Raw genomic sequence first — 23,447 nt, forward strand, 5'->3', positions numbered from 1 at the left:
TTTTTCAGATTCTTTTCCATTATAGGTTATTATAAGATACTAGGTATAGTTCCTTGTTCTATACAGTAGGTCCTTGTTAGTTATCTATTTTATACACAGTAGTATGTATATATTAATCCCAAACTCTAGTTTACCTCTCCCCACCCCACAATACCTCTGCCCCTGCACTATCCCCTTTGGCAACCATGAGTTTGTTTTCTATCTGTGAGTCTATTTCTGTTTTGTAAATAAGTTCATTCATATCATTTTTTTAGATTCCATATATAAGTGATACCATATGGTATTTGTCTTTCTCTGTCTGACTTACTTCATTTAATATGATAATCGCTAGGTCCATCCATGTTGCTGCAAATGGCATTATTTCATTCTTTTTAATGGTTGAGTAATATTCCATAGTGTGTATATACCACTTCTTTATGCATTCATTTGTCAATGGACATTTAGGTTGCTTCCATGTCTTGGCTACTGTAAATAATGCTGCAATGAATGTTGGTGCATGTATCTTTTTGAATTATAGTTTTGTCTGGATATATGCCCAGGAGTGGGATTGCAGGATCATATGGTAGTTCTATTTGTAGTTTTTTAAGGACCCTCCATACTGTTCTCCATAGTGGCTGTATCAATTTACATTCCCACCAACAGTGCAAGAGGGTTCCCTTTTCTCCACAGCCTCTCCAGCATTTATTATTTGTAGACTTTTTAATTATGGCCATTCTGACCAGTGTGAGGTGATGCCTCATTGTAGTTTTGATTTGCATTTCTCTAATAATTAGTGATATTGAGTATATTTTCATGTGCCTGTTGGCCATCTGTATGTCTTCTTTGGAGAAATGTCTATTTAGGTCTTCTGCTCCTTTTTGGACTGGGTTGTTTGTTATTTTTTTATGTTAAGCTGTATGAGCTGTTTGTATATTTTGGAAATTAATCCCTTGTTGGTAGCATCTCTTGTAAATATTTTCTCCCAGTCTGTAGGTTGTCTTTTCACTTTGTTTATGGTTTCCTTTGCTGTGCCAAAGAGAGAAGTTCAAATTCTGAAGTGCAATCCAGCTAAAGCGCTTCAACAAAGGCTGATAAAGGTGGAGGTAGACAGTCTTCTTCATCCAAGGGAAAAGTGTTTTATATCTGGAGCAGTGGGTGGATTGTAACACCCGCAAATGTTCCGTTATAATTACGATTTCTTGCAACCAAGCTTTTGGCAGGGATTAGACCAGAAAAAGATCAGGTACTCAAGGTTAGACAATCTGTGTTGTTGATTCAAAGCAGATCTATATGCTTTGACATTGAACAGTGGCCCGGGGTACATGAGAATAACAGCCAGCTTCAGGAAATATCAGTATGGATATAAGGAACATGAGTCCATTTGAAAAGATTCAAGACCCCCAGATACCTGGGGGAGGTGCAGGGAGGGAGGTTCCACTTAGCTTGCAGAATCTGTGCTGGGTGAACCTGTCCCCTTGGCAGCCCATGAGTCAGCTGAACAATCTTGCTTGCTGTCTACCCCTCATCTCTGGCTCTGTCCAATAACATTTCAGTGGCTCTCCAGTGTTCCTTCTGCCCACACTGTTTGACTAAACTCTTTGATCCAGACCAGCACAATTAACTTTCTGACAACAGCATCACTGACAATGTATAACATGAAACCACACGGAAGAAAATAAGAGCAGGTTATTTTCTGGCCCTTTAAAATTAAGCCTGAGAAATGCATGTTTTATTAGTACCCTGGCCCTCTCAATGCCTCACCAGCTGACAGAGGCCATGCTCAGGTAAATTTGCTTTGGCTTTTCCTATGCAGCAGTTTAAGACAGCTCTGAAGATGAAAACTGCACCATAAATAATTTGGAATGCCCCTGATGGACAATTTGCAGAGCACAGCCTGGACCTGATATGTTTAAGAAATCACTTAAAAGTGAGAAAATCAAGTCGCAGGAACTAATTCGAAAAGATACATGCACCCCTATGTTCATAGCAGCACTATTTACAATAGCCAAGACATGGAAGCAACCGAAATGTCCATCAACAGAGGAATGGCTAAAGAAGATGTGGTATATATATATATATATGTATATATATATATATATGTATATATATATTTACATATATATTTGAATATTATATATATATATAACTGAATCACTTTGCTGTATACCTGAAACTAACAAAATATTGTAAATAAACTATACTTCAATAAAAAATGGTTTAAAAAAAGTCACACAAAAAATTAAAATTAAAAAAGGAAGAGAATTGAGTTTTAGAAACCAAATAGATTGGCCTCATAGACTTTTCTTAACCTAAATAAGTATTTTTCAAGTTATCTCACCTCTTTTCTCTGTCTCTATCAACTTCCTTCTCAAGACAAGCAAACAGAAAATAGTGTAAAACATAAAGGCTAACTCTGAGCTAGTTAGGTAATAGCAGTTCACTAAGAGAATTTTATAGGGATTTAAAATTCTCCATGACAACTGTCATTCAAGATTTCAATTTGTTTCAGCCACCAATCCTGCTTTTAGTGGATTTGGTGCTTATAGAACTGGGAGGTAGAGGCTTCTACTTTCTTCTCTCACTTGCTGAAAGGAAAACTCTCCAAGTCCGTTTATATTTATATAATATTTATGAGGGATTTGAATATAAAGCTTTGATGAACCGAAAATGGATCCTATGGCATGTGTGAAAAGGTTAATGAAAGGCCGGCTGTATCAGCAAACAGAAGTTTACTATGTTGCTGGGAATGTCTTAATGTCACATTTTCATTAAAGAAATAATCATTCTTTCATTAAAGAAATAATTATTTGCAATTTGGTGGCATTAAGGGAGAATTCATTACTTAGATCAGGAATCACATCTGTCTTGCTTTTTCTCCAGCTCCTAGGGATTTATTTGACATTAGAAATGGAAAAATCAGACTGTCTATTCCTTTTATTTAAATAAGCATGCACAAAAGTAAATAAGCAAGCAAACGCCTTTTCCTCAGGGGAAAAATCTCTCGTAATTAATCATCATTAAGTACATCTTCTGCAATCCCGGCCCTGACTGGTCACTTCTCATGGATATTTCACCTTGTTTTATTTTTCACGGTAAATTGTGATAAAAATGAACCTCTTCTGGGGATATATGTATAGGTATAGCTGATTCACTTTGTTATAAAGCAGAAAATAACACACCATTGTAAAGCAATTATACTCCAATAAAGATGTTAAAAAAAAATGAACCTCTTCCTTTTTTTTTCAATGACTTTTAACTACACTTTACTTGAATAATCCTTTCTGCCACCATAATCTTTTCTTCTTCTGATGCTGTTCCATCTCCAAAATCTTATACTCCAAAATGTCACATTCTGACCACAAAATACTATCCCACCAGCCCTCAAATCCCTAACTCTGAATACCTTTGTATTTAGACTTCATTCTGATTTCATATGGATTGACTTCTCACTTTTCTCCTCCAAGCTTCATTTCCTGCTCCCAGGATTGGCTCAACAAGCCATGACTACTTCAACTCCTCACTGACTACCATCTATAATTCCTTTACCCACTTAAACATTTTCCTTGCACCTGCCCTTCAAATTCCTTAATTCACAGACCATCTGCTTTCTGTGTTCCTCTCCCCAGACCATGGATCACTTTTGGAAAAGATTATACCATAATATCAACTGGTACAGCTTATGGTTCCAAGCTTAGCAGACTGTAGGACCACCCAGCAATTCTTTGGCCTGAGCTAGTGAACTTTCTCTTGCACTCCACCCAATATTTCAATATTTCATCCTTATATTAGAACCCCTTATCCCATCCCTTATTTGCTGCTCTCAGAAGATGAGCTTTAGTCTTACTTCACAGGAAAAGAGGCCACCAAGCATGAATCGCCTCAATGTCCTCCTCTTCCACACCATCACCAGAACTATCCATAGTTATGCTTCTCCCAACCTCATTCCCTGTCATGGTTGAGGACTATATATTCCCCTTTCTGTGCATCAATTTATCTTTTCCAACATTCTTTGGGCCTCCCCACGCCTTTTCCTCCCATATTTTAAGCTTTTTTTCAATAGCCCCTTCCTCTCAATCTACAAAATTTTCTCATCCCTTTCCAATTAATAAAAACCATCCTTCAAGTCAGTGTCTTCCTCTAGCCAATTCCCCCATTCTCTCATCTTCTTCTGGCCAAGCTCTACAAAGAATAATCTACAGACACTATCTCCATTTCTTTACTGCACATCCATTTCCCCACCCACTTAAAACCCTTCCAGCCCTTTAGCCACTTTCCTGAGACTCTTCTTATTCACATCCACCAAGGGCGTCTTTACTGACCAGTCTAGCGACATTTCTCAGTCCTAATCTCACTGGCCTTGCTGCACCCACTGTCACAGCAGTTTGCAGCCCCTCCCTTCCTAACCTCACCCCCAGATTCTGTAACAATACTCTCTCCTCGTTCTCCTATCATTTGATGTTCCTTTTGGGTTTCCTTCTCTTCTGCCTGACCTGTTGGTGCCCCCAGGGTTCCGTATTAGCCTTCTTACTTTGTACTGTGCCTGCTCTCTTGGCCTGTGCTGCTCATTCTTGGAATCACCTTCTGCTCTCACTTGTACACAGTTGATTTCCAGATCTGTCTCCCCAGGACAGAGCTCCTGACAGAGACCCAGACTTATTATCTGACTGCCTATTACAACTTGGATATTTTCATTCAACAGGTTTGAAACTTATGATGCCTTCCTACTCTTTTCTACCTCCTAAATTTCTGAGTTTAGTTAATGACCTCACCATCTACCCAATTCCAAAAATTAGAAACTTGAAGGAGTTAACTATGACCCTCGAATGGATCCCCCACTCTAATCAGTCCCTATGTTTTTGTAATTCTACATCACAAGTATCTCTGAAGTTCTTTTCTCTCTATCATTACTTAGTTCATCAGATACTAAATGACCTCCTGATTAACTGATTCTGATTGGCCTCCCTTCCTTGAATCCCTTGTCCGAAATTCCCACTCACACGTAACATGGTGACCTTTGTAGCTCGACCCTGTGCTGCTCCTCTAAGCTCCATATTCATATATCCAGATGCCGACTCCACGTCACCATGTGAATGTCTCAAATGCATCTCAAAGTCAAGATGTCCAGATGGAATTTATGATTTGGGTTCAATAATCTTGTCTGCTACATCAGTGAGTAACACCACTTTTTAGCCATTATGCAAGTCAGAAACCTAGAAGCTGTCCTTGATACTCCTCTATCACCCCATATCCAACCCATGACCAGGTGGTTTCCATCTTACTTCCTAATTGTTTTGGGGGTTTTTTTCAGATGAATTTTTATTGTGGTAAAATACACATAACATAAAATTTACCACATTAACCATTTTAAAGTTCAATAGTAAGTACATTCACTTTCCTATGCAACCAATCTCTAGAACTTTTCCATGCAAAACTGAAACTCCATACCCATTAAACAACAACTCTCCATTCCCTATTCCCCCCAGCCACTGGAAACCACCATTCCATTTTCTGTCTCTATGACTTTGACAACCCTAGGTACCTCATATAAGTGAAATTATACAGTATCTGCCCTTTTGTGACTGTCTTATTTTACTTAGCCTAATGACCTCAAGGTTCATCCATACTGTATTATGTGTCAGAATTACTTTCCTTTTTCAGACTGAATAATATTCCATTGTATGGATATACCATATTTTGTTTAGCCATTTATCTGTTGATGGATGCTTGGGTTGCTCCCACCTTTGGGTACTGAGAATAATGCTGCTATGAACATGGGTGCATAAATATCTCTTTGATTCCTAGTTTTCAATTCTTTTGCACATATACCTAGAAATGGAATTGTTGGACCATGTAATAATTATATTTTTAACTTTTTTTTATAAATTGCTACACTCTTTTTCCATAGTGGCTGCACCATTTAACATTCCCACTAGCAGTGCACAGGGTTCCAATTTCTTCACATCCTTAAACAATATTTATGATTCTCTGGTTCTTTGGTAGTAGCCATCCTAATGGGTGTTAAGTGAACCTCTTAATTCTGGAATCCATTTTTTCCATCTCCACTGCCACAAGCCTGGCTTGTAGCAATCCCACAGAAATGCATACGCCTGGATCTACTCTATGCATCCTTTAATCCATTGTCCACACCACAGATAGCGTGACCCTTTCAAATACAAATATGATTATGTTACCTGCTGAATTAAAAATCCCTCAATGGTTTTCTGTTGCTATCAGGATTAAGATACAAATTCCTGTCCTAGTCCACACTCATCTATTCCCTGCCCACGTCTCCCACCTTGCTGCATGTCAGTCTCCGTTGCTCTCAGCTCTCCAGCCACACAGGCCTCCTTCAGTTCTCCAGTGAATGTGGACTATTCCCTCCCACCCAGATGATGGGGGTAGAGGGATGAAGAGAAGGGAGAAGGACGGAAAAAGAGGAGGGAGAAGGACGGAAAAGGAGGAGGGAGAGGGAAGTGTTCAGAGAACTAGCTGACGGATCATAGTCTAGCTGCTCTTCTTTACTGAGACTAATACTCTTTTGGCTAATATTCCTTGATCTGCTTCTTTGCTTTGCTGGATGGACTGAAAGAATACATTCTAATCATATTTTCTTTTACATATGGGGTGAAGGAAGACTCTGGGCTAAGATTTGTAGCCCATTTCATATCACTCTCAACTGAATTGGTAGGTGTACCAGCTGGCTTACCAAGATACCATATACCATAAACTGGGTGGCTTAAACAACAGAAAATTATTTTCTCACAGTGCTGAAGGCTAGGAGTCCAAGATCAAGGTGTCGGCCGTGTTGGCTTCTTCTGAGACTCCTCCCACTGATGGCGATCTTCTCTCTCTGTCTTCACATGGCCTTTCCTCTGTACATGTCTGTATCCAAATTTCCTCTTCTTATAAGGACACCACTCACATAGGATTAGGCCCCCCACCAATAACTTCACTTTGACTTAATTACCTCTTTAAAGACCTTGTCTCCAAATATAGTCATTTGTAAGGTATTGGATATGAAGACTTCAACATCTGACTTTGGGGGTGGACACAATCAGCCCACAACAGAAGGTGAATGTGTAGAGCTGTGTGGTAGGAATCAGCAGGGTCCACCCTTTCCCTTCTCTTGAGATGTGTCTTCATTTGCATTCCTCACAATGATGCCCGAAGAATTTCAAGCGAGCTAGTTTCTAAAGCTTGGAGTCTTAATTTAACGTTACACAAAGTCCTAAAGTTTTCAGAAACACCATGGAGTGTTTTACACACTTACTGGAAAAAAAGAGACAACTATGTGGATGTCATATTCTTGGCAATCTCATTCATAAATTTATTTTATTTGTGAATGTATTAATAGTACATCTGTTTTCATGGAAGACTTGAGAGTCTACATCATCTAGTCATTCCTGTGGATTGAGCTCCAGGGAAGAGCTGCCAGAAGTGGTCCACCCAGGAATCATGGCCAGAGCTCCTTTTGCTTTGTGCATGAAGCCTGCCCTTCTGCAACCACCAGGCCCACTGCCAGCGGGGGGTACATTTCACAGCTCTTCTCGCCTTGCCCAGCAGCAGCAGCCTCTCTGGCAAGAAGCCCCTTTGGCTTCTGAGCAGCATATTTGCGGCAATCCCTTGCCTGCTGCCACTGTAACAACAGTGGTGAGAACCACATCTCACAGCTGCAAAGCCCCAAAGTCCTTTCCCTACTCCTCTGACCCACTTGGCACTTGGGCCCAAGACCTTCTCCATTCCAGCAGCTTTCTGTGACCTCTACATACACACGCGCACACACACTCCTCAGATAGGGAAGGATGCTCAGCCAGTATCTTCCCCTCGAAGAACAGACACTGCAATTCCTCTGGGACTTTAAAAACATCTCCCCTCTAATTTCTGAATGGAGTCGATTGAGGCACCAATCACCATTTTATCAGGAATAAGCGCCTACTTCATCTTCACCAATGAACAGTCCAGGGGTCCAAAGTCTAGAAGTAGGAGAGGGGGCAGAACAGTTCACGCTTTCCTCATCTTAGAGCTGAAAGAACTCAGTAGACTATTAGGACTCAAAAGAGAGACTGACAATAAAGACTCAGGCAGAGCTGGTACCCACCTCCTGCACTGAATTCTTGCCATTGACTTGGGATGGCTTGTCCAAAGGGCTGTCTTCCAGCCCCGCAAAAGGAGACATCTGTGGAATGAGAACTTTCTTAAATGTTAGGGGAAGATATTAGCAATATTCACTGCACTTCCTCTATAAGAGAAAATATAAAAGTATTGACATGAGAAAACGAAGTGACAGAATCAACAGAAACCCATTTTTCCTGCACAATAACTTACTTTAATTTCACGAAACTATTAGGCGATATAGAAATGCACCAGCTTCTGGAAATACGGAGTGACATTAAAGTGAAATGTCTGAAGGCTATCCCTCTGAATATCTGTGAACTTTGTCCTAGGCTGTAGATTTCTATTTCTCATTTCCAATCCACTTGTCCTTTATATGAATTTGAGGAAAAGCTATTTTATTCAGTGCTATCCTAAACAATCATACTTGGAACCATCTAAGCATAGATTCTTTTTATACAAGTTCCCTTCCCCCAGCCAAGGGCATTTCACAGGAATAAGTTGTTGGGGTCTGGGTAATGGGGACCCCTTAGACTGACATGAAGACTGCTAACAGCAATGTAAAGGTGGGTATGCGGGTATGCACAGAAAACATAAGACGGAAGGCCAACCTTTGCCAGATATAATTTGCATGAGCAGCTCCTCGGGAGAAGGCAGGCCCTTTAAAATAGGCAGAAAGAGCAAGGTGGTTTTTTGCCATAAGGAAGAGAGGTGCAGCAGCCCAGACATGTGACAAGGCAGCCGGCTGGGGGAGGACCCTTTCTGCCCCAAGTCCAGCAGCTTTTCCCAAAGGCATTGCCCTTCTCCCACTGCACATGCACACACACCAAGGGCAACAGATTCCCTGGACCAGCTCAGCCTTATGAAGGGCAGTGGGGTTCAACTAAGCCCTGACAGAGCTCACCCTAGTAAAGGAGATGACAAAAAATACAGTGAGAAGGATGTGTGTAAAGATCGTGTTCAAGAGCTCATGCTCTGCAGAAAGACAAGCCTTTGCAAGAAAATGAAAGAGAAACGCTACCCGGAGCGTTTCTGTGCTTACTATTTTTAGTGGCACAGAAAAATATTTACTGTGTTCAATCACCAAGTCTATTAAAGACAATTTATGTGCATTAAAAAATAAGCTCATCATTTAAAATTGTAATGAGAGACATTGCAACTACGCACGCAGATGTGGTTGCACAGAAGCCTGCAAGATTTGGAAGAATCCAAACACTCCCTGCCTTATCCTGGGGAGCTCCCTACTATTTACAGCTGTGTAGAGTCTTTATTCAGCATCCTTCAGCTTGTCAGACACCACCTGCTGTTCATTTCCAAATGGGAAACTCGAGTGGACACAGCAGCACTGTGGCATGTATAAGTGCTATGCCATTTGAGTACAGCACAGGAAGTGGGGAGCACATTTCATCAAACAATTTGATCATTGTTTAATCTGCTGTGTACTCGAGGTGTCTTGATTAGGTCCTCCTGTAAAGAATGATGAAGTCTCTATCCAGAGAAACAATATAAGCAGGTGAAGCTCAACTTCTTTACAGCCAAGGTGTCTGAAAATCCCAGATAAACACACCACATGGAATATTTTTAAAAGCTCCACATAGCCATGGAATCTAGGATTGGTTCTGCTCCTCTCCAGATATCATTACTAAAGGCTCTACTCTACAAGGAAACAGGAAACAAATGCACAGTTTACTATGCAGAAAACGGTACCAGACGTCTCCAGATGTCTCCGAATACGCCTTGGGGAGCAAAATCGCCCCTAGTTGAACCACTGACTTAATGGGGTTGATGCAGCCTTTTAGGAAACTTTTTATTTCTTAACATGGGGGTTCTTTTGTCAGGTTTCACAACACAACTAATGGCTTCACACAAAGATGCAAAACTATTGGTTTCTTTTATGTAACTTCAGTCCTATGCCAAACCCATCTCATTCCATCCAACCTTCCTCCTGACATTTACTTAACATTTTTACAGACATGGCACTCTATTTAAGTCCTGAAAATAAATAAAATACAGTCCTTTCCTTAAAGGAGTTAAAAATTTCAAGGGAGAAACAGACTTTTAAACAAATAGACACAAAGAAGTCCAAACGCCCTGCAAAACTTGCTATATTATCATTCTTCCATATTCCCTTTCCTTTTGGGCCCTCACCTCATCTATAAGGCTTATGACTTTGTCTTACCTCGGGCTTGATTAAGAAATTTTGAACATGCAGCATTTTAGTATTCCATCCATCATCTTCCATCCATCCATCCCTGATTTTATCTCACAGCATAAGAGAACATGGACTTGTCACTGACATCCATGAAAATTTCAACTGTGTAGTCACAAGGAATTTTGATGACCCTGCCTTCGCACAGCTGTGGTCTACTCAGGCACTTACAAATAAAAAAGAATGTATAGAAATCCAGGAAGAAGGATAAAGAAATCAGATTTTTAAATGTTCATATCCATTTTGCTTTTTTATTCCAGCATATGGTGTGATAAAGGATCACAAACGTGGATATCGATGTGTGAAACCTGATCCTTAGTCTCTATAAAGGTCTGAAAAAGAGCCATTTTTACCTGCATAACAAGACCAGTTATGGACAACTACTCTTCCAAGTGACTAACAATTCACAGTTACTAAATGGAAAAAAGAACCATAAACCCTTACCGCTCCTTACCTTTCCTCCAGAGAGAATAACTCATCAATAGTGGAGTTTATGAACGTGGAGTTAGTACCCTGCTTCCAACCCCAACCCAACAGAGAGCAAATGTCCTACAGTTCGATGGCCTCACCGGGCACTAATAAAATGCAAAGATCACTTTTCTGCCTCATTTTATTTTCCCTCAGCAGCGTTTTGTACAGTTCCACACACTTTCTTCTTTCAACCTCTGTGCCATGGCACTCTCGTAGTAGTCTTTTTTTTTTTTTTTTTTTTTTTTGTGCGGTATGTGGGCCTCTCACTGTTGTGGCCTCTCCCGTTGCGGAGCACAGGCTCTGGACGCGCAGGCTCAGCGGCCATGGCTCATGAGCCCAGCCGCTCCGCGGCGTGTGAGATTCTCCCGGACCGGGGCACGAACCCATGTCCCCTGCTTCGGCAGGCGGACTCTCAACCACTGCGCCACCAGGGAAGCCCTCTCCTGGTATTCTTATTCCCTCACTGCCCTCTGCTCTTCGGTCTACTTTACCATCTCCTACTTACTCCTCAGGTTGGTCTCTAAATATTAGAATTCCACAGGGCATGCCTGGATTCTCTTCCATCCGCTATCTCTACATTTTCCCTATGTGATCACATGGGTTTAAACAGTGGACATTGAGGTTGACTCCCCAAATTGGTTTCATTCCAGGTGCTTTGTCTAGGTCAGTAGTAGAAACCCCAGGACTGTTGTCAGTGACTGGTTCAGGAATGGGCATGTCTAAGCCAGTTCGGACCAATAAGGTGTGAGCAAAGGTTTGCTGGGAGCTCCTGGGCAAGAAGTCTTTTTTTTATTCTTAAGAGAGAGCCATAGGGCTTCCCTGGTGGCGCAGTGGTTGAGAGTCCGCCTGCCGATTCAGGGGACACGGGGTTCGTGCCCCGGTTCGGGAAGATCCCACATGCCGCGGAGCGGCTGGGCCCGTGAGCCATGGCCGCTGAGCCTGCGCGTCCGGAGCCTGTGCTCCGCAACGGGAGAGGCCACAACAGTGAGAGGCCCGCGTACCGCAAAAAAAAAAGAGAGAGCCATAGTTAGCCAGTCAATGTTTGTCTGTCTCTGTTTGTCTATCTCTTCCCTTTCACATAGGAATGAGGAAACCCATAGCTCTGATGTCGATCATACAAAACCAACTTTGGGAAACAGAAAACACTGGTGCAGAGCAATAAAGAGACAGAAACATTTGGGTCTTTGAAGACATCATTGAAGTGTTGAATAAACCAAACCAGAAGCTTGACCTATGTCTGGGCTTCCTCTTCAAACAGAGCAGGACCCTATGGGGCCTTCCCAGGACAGACCCCCACCTGCACTGTGTCCTCCGCCTGCCTGTTGTCTGTAGAAAAACGTTAGCCAAAGAATAAATTTAATCAGAGAAGTGAGAAAATGCAGAAGCAAAGGAAAGTAGTCAAACAAGACCAAATAATGATAGTTTAGTCATTAAGAAAGCTCAAGGACCTTTAGCTCCTCCTCAAGGCTTTACATAATATTCTGAGCCAAATCCTTCAAGCTGTTTTGTAGAGACTGAAACTCCCACCAGGTGGAAGAAGTTAACTACATGATGGCCAGACTGCAGCCATGACATAAGCTGCTCTGTCTTGCACGATTACAAGAATTGGCCTCAAAGAAATGGGAACAAACCGACACTGGAACTGAAGACTAACAGTACTTAAAACAATCAAGATGCAGCCGATCAGACCACCACATGACCAATTTCAAGATGACTGTCAGAGCTGACTGTACTGCTCTGTATATAGCCCCCTCCCTCTGCCTCTACACCCCTGAAAAACTCCCCTTTAAAAGCTCTTGCCCCCTGACCAGCAGGGGGAGTTGGCTTTTGGAGACAAGTCCGCCTTCTCCCCAGTTGCCAGCCTCTGGAATAAAGCAACCTTTCCTTTCTTACCAACATTTGCCTCTCAAGTATTCGCTTTTGAGCCATGAGCAGCCAGACCTGAGTTCAGTAACACTCTTATGTGTCATTATCATTTGACCTCGTTGGATCTGGGCTTCCTGTTACATGCAGCAGGAAATATTGTAATTGATACAATCACCTACATGCAGATAACTCTGAAATTTTTATGTCAACTACCACATCCTCCGTATAATACAGATTCATATATATAGCTGCCTACTTGACATCTCTATCTGGATATGTAATAGTCATTCAAAAGCTTGTCCAAAATAGAGCTCCTGGTCACTTCTTTCCCTCCCAAATCTGCTCTCATCTGGGCCTTCCCACCTCTGTAAATGTCACCTTGTGCTCAGACCAAGCCCGAAGGAATTGTCTGGGATTACCCTTTTCCCAAACCCCATATCTAATCTATCCACCAGTTCTGTCTACCTTGCCTACAAAAGTAAAATCCCAAAACTTTATTTATTTTTCTCCTCTCCACTTCTAACCCCTAAGCCAAACAACTACCTCCTCTCACTTGGACTCATGCATTGGCCTCCTAACTGCCCTCCACCTGCCTCTCTATTCCTTCCATAATCTCCTCAGAGAAGCCAGAGTAATTATGTCAAACAGAAAATCAGATCAGTCACTTTCCTATTCCAAATCCTCAACGACTCCTCACCAAACCTAGAATAAGACTTAAATTCTTCATCTTTGCCTAAAAGGCCCTCTATGTGCTGTCCCTTGACTAACTCTCCGACCTCCCTCACACGGCTTGTCTGTAAGACCCTTTCTGCACACTTCTTCTATGCATCCCTCGAGCCAAGCTCATTCCCACCTCAGGGCACTGCACTTGATTTTCTCTCTGCCAGGAACTCTTGTTCTCCCAAATCTTCACGTGGCCCATTTCCCTCATGATTTGTGCCTCAAATCAAATAATACCCCGCAGAGAGGGCTTCACTGGCCAACCCAGGTACTATCACCTCAACCAGGCTTATTATCTTCACTTTCCGGCTTACTGGCTTATCTGTGTGGCTCTGCATGCCTGACAACCAGCCTTAAGGACAGAAATTCTCTCAGTCTTGTTCACTGATATGTCTCCAGAGCCTAGAACAGGCCTACTGCATGGGAGGCAGTAAAGAAATATTTGTTAACTTGGTTGAATGAAGGCATGGCTGGATCTAAGGGTGGACACACGTTTGCTTTATTAACTATCTAATTTTCCTCAAAAGACAGTTACAAAAACCATCTTAGGAGAGAGTGTACACAGTAGAGCCAGGCTCTGATCATACTCCCTGAGGGTGCTGGGCAAGACAAATAAACTTGTGTCTGTTTTCTCATATGTGAAATGAGTTAACAATAGTATCTAATTCAGATGATCATTATGAGGACAAAATGGAATAATATCTGAAAAGGGCTTACAGCAAGGTCTGGAACATAATAAATACCGTATGTGTTTGCCTATCATTTGGCATCGTTATAATAGTTATTCCAGAGCACCTCTCTAGAGAAGAAGCAGGCAAACCATGGTCCAGGTGTCAAATTCAGCCCTCCACCTGTTGTAGAAATAAAGCATTATTGGAACCTAGCCACACCCATTCATTTTCATACTGTCTATGGCTATCTATGGTCTATAATGGCAGAGTTGATTAGTTCTAGCAGAAAGGCAACAAAGCCCACAAAGCTTAAAAAATGTACTATCTGGCTCTTTACAGAAAGTTTTCCAGCCCTTATTTTAGAGCACGGGTTTAGATAAATGTGCACAAGAGAGGAATGATGACTATTTATAGTTATGTTTTGCTGCATTAAAGACAAAAACAAAAAACAGCCCTTAACATCTGGACCCTGGTTTGATCTCTTGAATCTCCAGTTATCTGATGCTATGTAAAAGCAAAAGGCAAAGCTGTAAGTACCCAAGGGCAAGGCCAGCTTCTCTGCCTACAAGAGACTGAGTAGGAAGTCACATGACCAGAGAAAAACACTGCTAACGGTTGGGCTAAATTTTCCAGTAATCCCCTTTTTAATCGATAGACAGAATCTCAGTAATTACTTATGGTTCACTGTGGAACAATGCATAAAGAAGGGTTTATAAAGAATTTCTTAAGATTAAAAATGACATGGCTGTGCAGGTATTGATTAATCAAAGCTTTCAACATCACCATCCAAGCTATGCCTCCAATTTCTTGTGACAAGCACTGCAGGCTTTGGCTTATGCAAAACCCAACTCAGTCTTAACCCCATTCTCCTTTGCTGGCATCTACTATAGAGATCGGAAAACAAAATGAAACAAAATAATTCCCCAGCATCTCTTTCAATGAGAGATATTTATAGATCACACCTCTGGACAAAAAGATGTAAACGGAAATTGGTTGGTACCACCTTTCCAATTTTTGTCTTTTTGCCTTGATTACAGACGTGGCATCTGAAACTGCCACCACAATCTCGTGATCATGAGGGAACAGAGACATCAGTTAGAATAGTTTTGAGCTTTTAATCTAAACCAACATTGGCAGTACCTATCTCTGCTCTAAACTTGTGAGAAGAATAAGTCACTCTTTATGTAAACCACAATTATTGTGTTTTCTGTTACTTCTAACAAAACAAACCCTTCCTAAATGAAGTATTTCCCAAACTGAAAACTGAGGGACTAATGAAGGCAAGATGTTATAAGAGAAAAGGTGTAGGAGTCCAAAGAACTGGACTCAAATTCTGACCATTCCATTTATTAACGAAAGGGCTAAACGGCACTAGGAACATTTGTCTCCTCTGTAGTTTCAACTGTGTACCTACCTCTTACAAGGGTTTAAGGCTCGAGTCAGAAAACACATGTGAACATGCTTACAGATAAACTATAAAGCTCATGTAACAATATGATTAAAGACATACCACCAAGGAAAATGATTTCAAATTTTAATCACACAAATTCAGTACCCCGATGCTGGGGAATATAAGTTTAATTTATTTTATATTCTCTCCCTTGGGAGTTTACTTGGGTCATCAACAGAAGTAGCTGGTCAGAGAAACTAAATGCCCCTGTCAGTTGAAACAAAAGAAGTGAATGTTTAAATGGGGTTAATTATGCTTGGTTAGTATTGCAAATAAAGCTTTGCCTGCTTTGAATCAGACTATGGTCCTGACTACCTAGCGCTGAATCTGCTTCAACATTTTTACAGATAAAATGTTAGGTTTTTTTTTTTTTAACATGTGGAAAGAAAAAGCACATTAATAAATATAGCATTACTGTGGTCATGAGAAATTAGGTAGAATTCTCCCAACTCTCGCAGAAAATATATGCTTAAATTAAAAATGAAAACACCATTCAAGACTTAAGCCTGTATTTAAAGAAAACACTATTTTCTAGCACTCATTTAATCAAGAATATACATTCCCAATTAATTACCAGATGAGACAATGTAGGGGGAAAAATTCTGTTCTTAACCTATCTTCTATGTATTAATTCATGACACATACTTTATCTATACAAAATTTAACATGTCATGAATTTTTATATTTGAATATCTAAATACCCATGCTGTAAAAAACCAGCTTAAGAAATAGAACAAAAGGCCTTTAAGTTCCCCTGTATACACTTTCCCAACTTAATCTCCTGTCCTCCCCACTAGAGGTAAACTCCATCGTGAATATTTGTTAATCACCCCCTTGCTTTTCTTCATGGCTTTATCACAAATGTGTGTGTGCTATGCACATGTGCATCTGTGTGTGTGTCTATCCCTAAAAGAAATCATCTAGTTTCACTTGTTTTTGAACTTCACTTATGCAGAAGCATACTGTATATATGCTTAACATTGTTTCTTTGATAGTCATTCATGTTGATAGACATAGCTGCATTTCATCCACTTCTACTGCTGTATAATACTGTATTTCATTTATTAATACATCTATTTTTTGCATTGTTAATTGAAATACAGTTGACATACAGTATTGTTAGTTTCAGATGTACTACACAAGGGATTTGACATTTGCATACATTATGAAATGATTACCACGATAAGTCTAGTAACCATCTGTCCCCTTACAAAGTTATTACAATATTATTGACCCTATTCCTTATGCTGTATATTACATCCGTGGCTCATTTATTTTATAACTGGAGGTTTGAAAGTGGAATTGATGGATCATATGGAAGGTTTAGTTTTAATTTTCTGAAGACCCTCCATACTGTTTTCCACAGAGGCTACACCAGTTTGCATTCCCACCAACAGTGCATGAGGGTTCCCTGTTCTCCACACCCTCATCAACACTTATTTGTTGTCTTTTTGATGATAGCCATTCTGATAGGTGTGAGGTGATATCTCATTGTGGTTTTGATTTGCATTTCCCTGATGATTAGTGATGTTGAGCATTGTTTCGTGTGTCTGTTGGCCATCGTACGTCTTCTTTGGAAAAATGTCTATTCAGGTCCTCTGCCCATTTTTAAATCAAGTTGTTTGCTTTTTTAATGTTGAGTTGTATGAGTTCTTTGTATATTTTGGATATTAACCCCTTATTGATCATATTGTCTGCAAATACCTTCTCTCATTCAGTAGGCTGCCTTTTTGTTTTGTTAATAGTTTCTTTCACTGTGCAAAAGCTTTTTAGTTTGATATAGTCTAGTTTGTTCATTTTTGCTTCTGCTTCCCTTGCCTGAGGAGATAGATCCAAAAAATATTGCTAAGACCAACGTCAAAGGGAGTACTGCCTATCTTTTCTTCTAGGAATTTTATGGTTTCAGGTCTACATTTAAGTCTTTAATTTATTCATTAATTCTCCTGTTGATGGGCATGTGTTGTTTGTTTCCAATTTTTTGCTGCTATGAATTTTGCCATGTTGCCATGAATATTCTAATACTTCTCTCCTAATAATCAGGTACAGGTTTCTTTGTGAGTATACCTAAGAATGCAATTGCTAAGTCATAGGACATAGGCATCTTCAATCTTACTTGGAAATGACTAAATATTTCCCAAAGTGTTTATCGCAATTTACATCCCTCCCACCAGCAGTATATGAGTTTTCATTTCTCCACATCCTTGCCAAAAACTGATATCCTCAGACTTGTTAGTTATTGATGATATCATGGAGATGAAATGGTATTTTGTTGCTTTTTCTGGAACACTCCAGACACCCCCTGACATATGTATAGTCTGTTTCCTCACATCCTTGAGATCTTTGCTTGTGTCACCTTCTCAGCAAGACTTTCCCTGGCAACCCAATTTAAAATTGCAGCCTCTAGATGTTGCCAACCACTTTCCTCACCTGATTTTTCCCTATTGTATTTTTTCACCCTTGTACATTGGTATAAGCTGAATTACATCCCCCACTCCCAAATTCATATACTGAAGTCCTAACCCTCTCATACCTCAGAATGTGACTATATTTGGAGATATGGTCTTTAAAGAGATAATCAAATGAAGTCATTAGAATGGGCCCTACTCCAATATAAGTAGCATCTTCATAAAAAGAGAAAATTTGGACACAGAGATAAATAGAGGGAAGACCATGTAAAGACACAGGGTGAAGACGGCTGTCTACAAGCCAAGGAGAGAGGTCTTTATCCTGGACTTCAGGCCTTTAGAAATGTGAGGAAATAAATTTCTGCTTTTTAAGCCCCCGAGTCTGTGGTACTTTGTTATGGCAGCCCTAGCAGACTAATACAGATATATTTTACTCTTATTTGTTTACAAGTCAGAAAAACACCAACACAGGGACTTCCCTGGTGGCGCAGTGGTTAAGAATCCACCTGCCAATTCAGCGCACACAGATTTGAGCCCTGGTCCAGGAAGATTCCATATGCCATGGAGCAACTAAGCCCGTGCACCACAACTACTGAGCCTGCACTTTAGAGCCCACGAGCCACAACTACTGAAGCCCACATGCCTAGAGCCCGTGCTCCGCAACAAAAGAAGCCACCGCAATGAGAAGCCTGCGCACCACAACGAAGAATAGCCCCCGCTCGCCGCAACTAGAGAAAGCCCGCGCACAGCAACAAGGACCCAACGCAGCCAAAATAAATTAATTAATTAAATAAATAAGAAAAACACCAACGTAAACCACAGTTCACTGATTCATTCCTGCCCTGGTGGAGAATATAGAGCAACAATAGTGGGCATCTTATTCTTGATCGTAAAATGAATACCTTCTATTTTTATTACATGTTATACTTGATATCTGATCATTCCAATGCCTGTAGTGTTTGCCTACCTGCCTCTTCAGTTCTTTGCTACTGCTATTTCTCACTTACAGTGACTTATTTCCGCATGTCTATAGGGATTTTTTAGATTATGAGTTCATTTGACTTGGAACACCACCCATGCGATTTCCTGAGGCCCTGTTTAAAGTGCATACCTTCAGGGAGGTTTTGTCTGGCTTCTACTTACCACCTGGAGGCCACACCAGCCAGGGCCATCTCACTTTCAATACACTGCTGGGAGTGGTTGGGCACATACAAGATAGTGTGAATTCAAGCCACAATCCTGCATGAGTGTGAGCTTGTGCTCAGGGGTTATCAGAGGAGGCAATTTTCTTTATTTATTTGTTCCACCCACGACCAAAGCTAAAACAGGTACATACCCACATCACCTAGGGGGCAGACAAATTTTTGGCATAGCCTGAGCATATTGTCTTTGGAGTGTTCTGGGTTCATGTGCAAACTCTGATCTGACTTCCCATCTGCTTGGGTCCCTAGACTTTGTTTCCTCCTGCAGCACACATGTGGACTATTAAAACCCAGGCTGTGGACCACCCGCAATCAGCAGAGACCCCAGGTCATGCCAGGGTTGGCACTTTGCTTCATTCTGTTGAGTCAAGCTTCCTTATCACATTTGAACCCAAAGAATTCCATTATTCTGCTTCTAACTGAACTACTGATAAAATGTGTGTGTGGTTATTTCCTCACAGTTTTAAAGACCTGAAATCCGAGATGTCTCTCTCTCTCTCTCTCTCTCTCTCCCCGCTCTCCCTCTCTCTCCCTTTCTCTCTCTGTGGCTTTCTCTGTCATTGTTTTACAAAGAGCAATACATACATATTTTTAATTTTAACTAACTTACTGTTCATTTTTAAATGAATATCAGGAAAGATTTCTCCAATCATTTAATCCTTTCTCCCACCAGAAATAAAAAAACCTTTATTATGCACACAGAGCTGGGCCTCACCAAGATCAGCTGAGTCATAGTTTCAAGAGTGTGGCCCCAAAATCAATATTTTAGCAAGTCCTCCAGCTCATTCTCAGCCAGTTGATCCACCAACTGATGGTTTAGAATCACTGCCTGAGTTGGGTGTCTTTTATTCAGGGTGAACTTCCAATTTAAGGGAAAAGTTGAGCCGAGCCTTCTTTATAGAGTAAGTATGATGTAGTAGAGTCGAAACCTGTTTTGAAGGCATTAAATGCCTTTGCGTTTCTGTTATCTTTTTCTCAACATCACTACTTTTTTTTTTTAAATAAATTTATTTATTTATTTTTGGCTGCATTGGGTCTTTGTTGCTGCCCACGGGCTTTCTCTAGTTGCGGCGAGCGGGGGCTCCTCTTCGTTGCGGTGCGCGGGCTTCTCACTGCGGTGTCTTCTCTTGTTGCGGAGCACGGGCTCTAGGCACGAGGGCTTCAGTAGTTGTGGCACAAGGGCTTAGTTGCTCCGCGGCATGTGGGATCTTCCCGGACTGGGGCTTTAACCCATGTCCCCTGCATTGGCAGGCGGATTCTTAACCACTGCGCCACCAGGGAAGTCCCAACATCACTACTTTTAAAGCAAAGTTACTGTGCTCGTAATTAATTAGTACCCTGAGAAATCCTCTTTCCATCCTCTTATATGTCCTAAAAGTGGTTACATGAGTAATCTGTACAGGGTGATTTGGGTTTTTAAGGCTTATTGAAATAATCTAAATTAATCCTGCATAATGGGGGTTTTAGAAAGTGCAATGTAAGTTTCAGGTTTCTGCTCCTCCCTGACTTGTTCAAGAGCCTTGAAAGTTTACTAAAAATTTGAAGGAGTAAAATTCTTTTTCCTGAGCAACAGCTGTGATTAGGTTGGTTTACCTCACTAATGTTCACCAATCAGACAGCAGGGATGTAAAAAGGCCATGTGCTTTTTCTAAGTATCACTAATTAGTATTCTTTTAAATGGTTATTCTTTGGGATTTTATGCAGACTCTGTAAGTTAGCAAATTGACTTATCAATATTGCTAATTTGTCCCTTCCCTTCCAAATAGATCATATTTTCTAAAGAAGCAGTTTTCCTTTATATTTTCAATGGGCATTTATTGTGTACCTGTTATGTGCTAGATATTGTACTAGGCAATGTCAGACTTATTATTCCTGCCATAGCTTTTCATGGTCATTAAATGTTGAACGGTTAAAATACTGTACAGTTCCTGAAATGGAAAAGAAAAATGTGCTCTAGGACATACTTTAGGTCTACGAGAAACCAGTCTTCACACGCTGAACCAGTATTATGCAATGTGCCTTCGGGGAGCTCTGCTGGGGCACATGGGCATTACAACCAGCCTTAACACAGAAAAAAAAAAAAAAAAAAAAAACATATCTACTGAAAGTTTGGGGGGGGGAAAAAAACAATCAGAAATTAACAGAGCCTTAAAAAAAAAAAAAAAAAAAAAAAAAAAGATCATATCTACTGAAGTGTTGGGAGGAGGAAAAAAACAAACTCCACACCAAAGCCCTACGATGGGAACCAAATAAAGTCCCTCCCAGATCCTAAGAAAACTATTTCTCTGTGTAGAGAAGAACAGAAAAGTGTCATAGACTGAAGTTTTTGAAGAGGCAAAATTCACTCCCTTTTCCTAGCTCATGAGAAATTGTAAAATCATAGAATAGTCTTGGATTTGAAACTATGCATAGACTTTCTCCAATAGTAAGAGGCCTACTCAAAGACTTGTAGACAGACTTAAGTAGGAACACTTTAATTTGAAATGATACCACGCACGTTAACTACTGGAAAGACCCAAGTAGTTATTTCACCCAGGGATCTAGTGATATAAGTGCTGCTTAATTGTAATGTGCCTCATTACAGTTCCCACAACTGTCTTTGGTTGCTTTAGAAAATCGGTCCCAGTCAATCCACTTGCAAACATCCTGATAGGGACTAATATGGTGTACGTAATTAGATTATCCCACTTCATTTCTTTCATTTTTCAAACTTAGAAATATCTATCTCTAGCTCCCACCACCAGCAGGACAGATGAGCAGAAAGTTTCCCCCTTGTAGAGGTTTCCTCCTCACTGCTGAATTGTTCAAGGGCCTTGGAAGTTTACTAAAAATCCTTATTCCAAAGCTTTGCACTGCGAAAACTAGAAAGTCTGCTCAGCCCCCTGGCGATTTTCATTTCCCAGTTGACGTTGCTCTTGTGGCCACTGCACAAACTCACTACTAAAAATTCACACAAGCCCGAAGGCCTTTGCCCATTGTCTTATGGCTCCACTGCTGGCTCAGAGCATTGTAGAGGCCCAGCTGGTTTACAAGAGAAGGAGATTCTGTTCCCTCAAGGTTAACCCCACGACTTCCAAGGTCTTTGTTCTTTAGCTATGGTAACACAGCCAGCCCGTTTCTAAAGCAATGCCAGTGTGGGTAGAGTAAACCTCTGAGTCAATATCAGCCCTTCACCTGGACCTGTAAGTCCTGATGTGGAAGCTGCACTGAGAAGCTGACACTTCTCTTTTCTTCGTGATGAGTTTCCCCTAGGCTAGGAAGGGAGCGTGACATCCTAGAGCCATCGTAATCCACCAGAGAGCTGCTAATATCAGCAAGCCTCAAAAAGGATCACAGCTTAAAGTCTCCCTGTCCTTTGTCAAGCCTTACCAAAAAATGTCATGTTATTTCTTTCCTCCAGGATAATCAGCCTCAGGACAGAGCTATTTCAAGGTAGCTTTTCTCCATCTAATCAGAAAGGTGAGTTGAATAGTTAAAAGGCATTCCTTCCAGAAAAGAAATTTCAAATCCTCTTCTAACTAGGCATTGTACTACATATTCATTTGGTTGCTAACTGCAGACTTACATGTTTTTGCAAATAGCTTCACCCTTTTTGTTTCCTTCTAAGCCGCGTAGAGCAAGTAAGTTACCAGGGCTAAGAAACTGCTGTCCTCATTGGCAAATGCCTTGATTTTTTTCTACTTGCTTTGAATAAGAAGTGGCATGGTTTTTTTGTTTGTTGTTGTTTTTTTTTAAGTGGTGCCATTCCTGACAGAATGAAAACAGGTTATTCATATTTAGCCTGGAAGAAAATCTATATATTATCAGAAGTGTCTGCTAATTGAGGCAAAATAAAAAAGAATTAGCAGATGTGAATTCTTTCTAACAAATTGTGCAGGCTAATTATTCTCTACCTTTGAAGAAGTGCAAAGGTCAAAAGGCTAATGTGTAGCTTAATCAGGAAATTATGTAAGTTAGCCCAAATCAAGCACATCACATAGCCCCCATAATCAGTAAAATATGTAGTTCACTAGTAGAAGCTTCCAGCCATTTGATCAGTAAAAAAAGAAAGAGAAGGAAAACCTAGAACATCGGTAGGCAAAGTTGATTTTAACATGCCAATAACAAAATAAAATATAGCATTGATGGGCTTCCCTGGTGGCGCAGTGGTTGAGAGTCCGCCTGCCGATGCAGGGGGCACGGGTTCGTGCCCCGATCCGGGACGATGCAGGGGGCACGGGTTCGTGCCCCGATCCGGGAAGATCCCACATGCCGCGGAGCGGCTGGGACCGTGAGCCATGGCCACTGAGCCTGCGCGTCCGGAGCCTGTGCTCTGCAACGGGAGAGGCCACAACAGTGAGAGGCCCGCGTACCGCAAAAAAA

Source organism: Neophocaena asiaeorientalis, unplaced genomic scaffold (genome assembly GCF_003031525.2).
Source record: "Neophocaena asiaeorientalis asiaeorientalis breed wild unplaced genomic scaffold, Neophocaena_asiaeorientalis_V1.1 scaffold848, whole genome shotgun sequence".
Lineage (NCBI taxonomy): Eukaryota > Metazoa > Chordata > Mammalia > Artiodactyla > Phocoenidae > Neophocaena > Neophocaena asiaeorientalis.